Source organism: Danio aesculapii, chromosome 17 (assembly GCF_903798145.1).
Source record: "Danio aesculapii chromosome 17, fDanAes4.1, whole genome shotgun sequence".
In the NCBI taxonomy this organism is placed as follows: Eukaryota; Metazoa; Chordata; class Actinopteri; order Cypriniformes; family Danionidae; genus Danio; species Danio aesculapii.
The window spans coordinates 25,133,286-25,139,742 of NC_079451.1; positions in this window are offsets into that span (position 1 = coordinate 25,133,286).

Consider the following 6,457-nt stretch of genomic DNA (forward strand, 5'->3'; position numbering starts at 1 on the left):
TTCTATGTGCAATTTGATTGGATATGAACCATGGGACTGATTATTCTCAGCCAATCACAGTAGGCAAGAAACAGTAAATATAGAAACTGCAGGTTGAAGGAAAATAGTGCAGCACAAGTACAGATACAGCACTGTGAATGTACTCAGGTAAAAGTATTCATTATTAAAACTACTGAGTGAAAGCACAATTCTTATGGAATTTGAACATTTGTAATTTGTTATCTTATCACTGCAAGCACTAGTATACTAACACATTAAATATTAATTAGTTACTTAAGTTAGCAACATGGTTGTTAAGTGGTTAGCACTGTCGCCTCACAGCAAGAAGGTCGCTGATTGCATGTTCTCCCTGTGTTGGCGTGGGTTTCCTCCGGGTGCTCCAGTTTCCCCCACAGTCCAAAGACATGCGCTATAGGTGAATTGAATAAACTAAATTGGCCGTAGTGTATGTGTAAAATGGTGGACGCTGACAACAGAGTTGAGGATCCACGTGCAATATTTATTGAACAGAGAATGGTCAGGCGAGCAAAGGTCGATCACAGGAACAAACGGATGTATAGGTGGCAAAGTATCAATAACAACAGGAAGACAAGGCGAGGATCAAATCACAGGATAGACTAGACGAAGAACGCTTAGGAATGTTACACTAACATATAAAAAAAACTCAGCCCAGGTATGTGTGTGTGTGCGCGTGTGATGTTTATATAGTGCTTGAATCAGTCCATGAATAGTTTCAGCTGTGTGTGTTTGCAATCAGCGGAAAACCAGAGCAGGTGTGAGTGTGTGGTCCATGACAGGATTTGTAGTTCTTTTCGTGGCAGATTTGTAGTTTTCCGGTAATCTGTATGGACTAGATTGCTGGTAATTGTGACATAATGTGAATTGGTGTGTGTGGATGATTTCGCATAAGCTGGAAAGGCATCCACTGTGTAAAACATATGCTGAATAAGTTGGCGGTTCATTCCGCTGTGGCGACCCATGATGAATAAAGATACAAAGCCGAAGGAAAATTAACGAATAATTTTTTGTCATTTACTAACTCAGTTCTGATGTTGAAAATCAAGAGTAAGTGTAGATGTGTGGTGTACATGTACAATGTGTAAACATGAGAGTTTCTAGTTTAAATGTAAACATGCATTTAATCATCACACTTTCATTAAAACAAAAATAACACCTCTTAAAATTAATACAAATTGAGAAATATTCATATTCGTCATAGAAATATTTATTGCATATTCCAATTCTTAGAGCAATCCAGAAAGGTTTGTTTGGGCTCGACTGTACAGGTGTGAATTTACAATAAAATGAGGTTTATTGGCTTCACATTTTACTTTTTGTATAAAAGAGTTTTTAATAACAGTTATAATGTTTATTACATGCATTATTAACCAGCAAGCCAAGCCAGATGAAAAAAAAGTCAGGTAAAATGAACACAGTATATACATAATTTTAGAATGTAAAATGGTTTTAGCTGTATTTCTTTACAAAGCAGCACATTCAGTCACGATGATCAGTGGTGCAGATGTTAAGTTGTTGGTGGTCCAGTCACTTGCTGTGAAGAGATGAAGTGAGGATCTGGCATGGGCACGTGTCCTCCGCTTGTTACTCATCAGACACAGATGCTAGCGCTCCTTTTGTCCTTGTCGTTGATGAGCGTCGAGAGGCTGCAGCTGTGATTGGTTGACATGCAGCCAGTAAAGTCGCTTCACTCTGGCGCTGTCCATGGTGCTGCAGCACAAGAGACCAGATCCAAGGACTCAGGGGGTTTATTTCTTTTTTACTAATCTGGTTATATCTGCACTGATTGCTTCGACTTTTATTGGATGAATATAATATTACATCTTTTATAAGTGCTGTTCTGTTCAGTGGTTAAAAAATGTCTACTAAAATGTGCCGGGGAAGAGTCTAGTCTGTAATAAATTCCATGGCTTGATCTTGCATTGTGTAACCCTGTTGTTCTCATTTACCTGTCGATCTTAAAACATAAATCAGAGCATGCTTTAAAATATGTACAGCAAATAGCTTTGGCGTACATCATTATATACTACATTAAATGCAACACAGGCTCATTGTGGATATGTACCCCTGTCTACATTTCTGGAGAATGTGAAATATGTACCTAGAAGTATGTCTGGCTCTATTTCACCTGTAAAATGAATGTTATGGGGTGGTATAGTGCTGCGGACAGATTCGGTTGTGTTTCACACTACTGCTGACCGCTTACCTCTGTGTGGACGGCTATTCTGGTGTTACCAGTAGCTTTCCACTTACACCGGTAGACTTTGGATGCATAGTGGAGTTGATCATCATGATGAAGTTCGATTGCGGCGAAGAAAGGTTCCAGAAATCAGGCATAACAAAGCAAAAATAAATGAATTTTTTTAAAATAACCAGATGAAAATGTGGTGAAATCAAACGGCCATGATGGCTTATCTTTGCCTAGATCGCTCTTAAAAACATTGGTTCAGTTTAGGGAAGGGGGTGGGTGGGTCAGTCAGTCAGTCAGTCGACAGAAAGCTGGCCTGTTCGACTAAAGTGTGGAGAAATTTGAGATCTTAAAAAAGTATATATAGCGACCTCTGGTGGATTTACAAACACAAAAACTGCAAGCAGACGTACATCCAGTTCATACCTGCAAAGAGCCTTGGTTGGTTATATAGTACAACTGAATTTCTAGCAGCTATTTACAAAAGATAATAAAAATAATTAAATTAGCATTCTTTATTTCTGACAACATTACTGTAAATATGCATGTCTGTTCAAGAAGTGTTTTTGAAAGTCACTTTAGTAATACACAATCCTATTCTAATGAAATGTTCAAGAAACATTAGTATCTATTGAAAACAGTTGTGCAGCTAAAAAAATTCTGTGGAAACAAATAGTTTTTTTTTTCTTTTGCTTTTATGATTGAATTGTATAAAACTTGTTTTAAAACTGTAACAGAGCAATTCCATGCGAATGTCAACCTTGCCATGAAAAAACTAAGCTTCAACCAAAATAGCAAAACTGTTTCTACATTTTTGGTGTAAGCAAGTATTTTACAGTACTTAAAAACTACTCAAAAATTTCTCCGCCAGTGTTTTTTAATATTTCCATATGTTTTATTATATTTCATTTAGCAAAGTCACACAAGGGCCAGTTTCACATCTGTCATGTCCATAACAAAGCTTTTTCCCTTATAAGTGCAAAATGGTAAAATAAAATAATATCAATCATTTTTTTGTTCTATAGTGAGTCAACTTTTATCCCTTTATAAGCATTGTTTCTTTTGGGTTGTGCAGTTTAATTCACAGAATATCTACAACGTATGTTGTATACTGTAAACTGTCTAACATTTTGGTCACATTCATAACACATGCTTATTTTCTTCATTTAAAATTTTAAAAATGTCTACAGATTGATATTTTTCTGATCCCATAACTCTGGTTAGTTGTTTTGGAAAATATAAACAGATTTTTCAATATAATGTCAACGGATACCTTCTCTGTAAATTTTTGTTGTGACTGCAAACGTCACAATTGCTCAACATAATAAATTAAATGCTGAATAATGGTTAATGGTAAAAATTATATAAAATAAAAGTAAAAATTATACTGACATACTATATGTACAGAATTGTTTTTCTTTATGAATTTTAATATTGATAAATGGACAGATTTTGTATTGTATAATGTAAATGTTTTAGTTAAAATATATATATCCGCTTTTAAATAAATGTAATAAATATATGAATATAAAATGTTTGTGAAGTGAGAAAATATAGACTCCTCCCATTTCCACAAACTAATTAACTACCGACCAACCAATAACACATAAAAAGCAAACAAAAAATCTAATTCTAAGGACAAATGTGTGCCAGTGTGATCTGTCTCTTTAAGACGTGATGACAAACTGCAGATTTAAACTGTCTGTTTTTAAATGCTTAGTCAAGTGTCAAACTGATAAACCATCATTCATGTAAACCACACCTGACAATCCCAAAAGTGAAGCGTTCCATATCTGTCATATTCACAGGGGCGCATTGGAAAGGGCAACGTGTGGCAAAAGGACCAATCAGACAAGAAAACCATCCATCTTGTGATGTCACAGAAAGAGATTCAGCTTCACTGAATGAGAACCTGCCCAGAATCTAAATGTGTACGTACATTGCATATTGATAAACACAGACTTGAAGCTCTGACCACCGCGAGTGGCCACATAACTGGAGTGGCCCCTAGGCTACTATATGAACTGCTTATAAATTCATTGGACTTCACCCCATCTGATAGAACAAACAGAGCCAGACCTATAAGCCGAGCTTATGGGCCCATTAACTTCTCTCCAGGTCCATGTTTATCGCAATACTGCTAGTGCCGGATAGTCCCCACGGATACAAAACAGCAGCATAAATCCACTCTTGAAAACCTCAGTGATATTTTACAGCTCATTCTCATGCACTAAACGGCTTTCTAATGGCTGTGTAGGAATTAGTGCTCTGGTGAACGGGACGCCCCCACAGCCCCCCACAACCCTTCACACAATATGAGCCAATTACATTATGGTTAATTTGCCTATTTAGAGCAATTTCACTCTACATAGATGGCATATCAAAGCGACAAATATACAGGCATCATAATCACGGAAAACAATGCCTAATAACTTGCTTGAATGCTCAACGTTAATATGGATGTACAGCGAAAATGAACAACCACTGATATTGTTTTTTTAAATATAAATGAGACTGAATAATTGACCTTAACTATATTTTAAATAATATAAAACTAAAAGAGAATTAACATATTCATTCAAGTGCAACCTGTGGCCGTCAGTTGAATAACTGTGCTAGAAAGAAGTGTTTGGCCACTAGTTAACAAAACATTCTTAAAACATTACAGTTCATTCATTCATTTTCCTTTGCCTTAGTCCCACAGTGGAATGAACCGCCAACTATTCTATCATATGTTTACACAGCGGATGTCACTTCCAGCCGCAAGCCAGTACCAGCAAACACATGCACATATACACCATGGCCAATTTAGGTTCTCCATTTCACTTATACTCTTTTGCACTGTGGGGGAAACCGGAGCACCTGAAGGAAACCCACGCCAACACGGGGAGAACATGCAAACTCCACACAGAAAAGCCAACTGGTCCAGCCGGGACTCAAGCCAGCGACCTTCATGCAGTGAAGCGACAGTGCTAACCACTGAGCCACCATGCCGCCCTTACATAATAGTTCAATGTTTTAAATTAATGTTGTGTTGAAAGGTTTTCCTTTAATGTTAATGTAAATGTATTCTGAAGTTATTTTGAAATACTCTATAAGTACATCCCAAATCGCATACTTATGCACTATTCTATGCTATTTAGTAGTATAAATAGTGTAAGTAATGCAATCACACTGAAAACTCTAAAAATGATAAGTGCACTTTAATTACCCGGATGGTTAATGCGGTTATACTCGTGGTATACTCATGATATTATTTGGTACTTTGGTCATTCGTTTTACTATTTTGGCAACCATCAAACGTCATCAGGAAAACGGTTTGAATTTCCACTTAGTAAAAAAAAACAGTAGTGTTCCATTTGCATTTGGGACGACACTACATACATATACTATGCTGTTGAGTGTGTAAGTACATAATGCAAATGTGCATAGTGTATAGTGTGCCATTTGGGACAAAGCTTTCGAGAATGTTTTCCAAATGTTAGCAGATGTTAATTCAACTTTAGCTTCTTTGTAGATATCAGTGAACAGTTTAAACATAATGTATAAATGCAAAAAGAAAGCGTTCTTGCAGGACTCCCAGAGTTCATCAAGATTCTTTGGATTCAACTTCAATGCCTCCTCCATCTTACCCCAGACATGCTCAATAATGTTCATGTCTGGTGACTTGGCTGGCCAATCCAGGAGCACCTTGACCTTCTTTGCTTTTGGGAACTTTTATGTGCTATCCTGCTGAAGAATTTGCCCTCTCCTGTGGTTTGTAATGTAATGGGCAGCACAAATGTCTTGTGATGTTGCCATCCACTCTGCAGATCTCTCGTATGCCCCCATACTGAATGAAACCCCAAACCATGATTTGTCCTTCACCAAACTTGACTGATTTCTTTGGGAATCTTGGGTCCATGCAGGTTCCAATAGGTCTCCTGCAGTATTTGTGATGATTGGGATGCACACTGTAAAAAATGCAGTGTTCCACACAATTCATTCATGTCCCAACACAAATCGATTAGGTTAACCTAACACGTTTAACAAATTTATGTAGATTGAACATTAAAAAATTAAGTTGTCCCAATGAAATGTCGAGAATTGTGTTATTTCAGCTCATTTTAATTAAGTAGTTTGAACAAGTAAATAAAATATATTTTTAATGCAGTTTAGCAGATGATTCATCGGAAAAATCTACTTTCTGCCACTTTTCCAAATGATCAACTAAAAGTCAAGTTATTATTTGTTGCTCTTACAACTGGGATC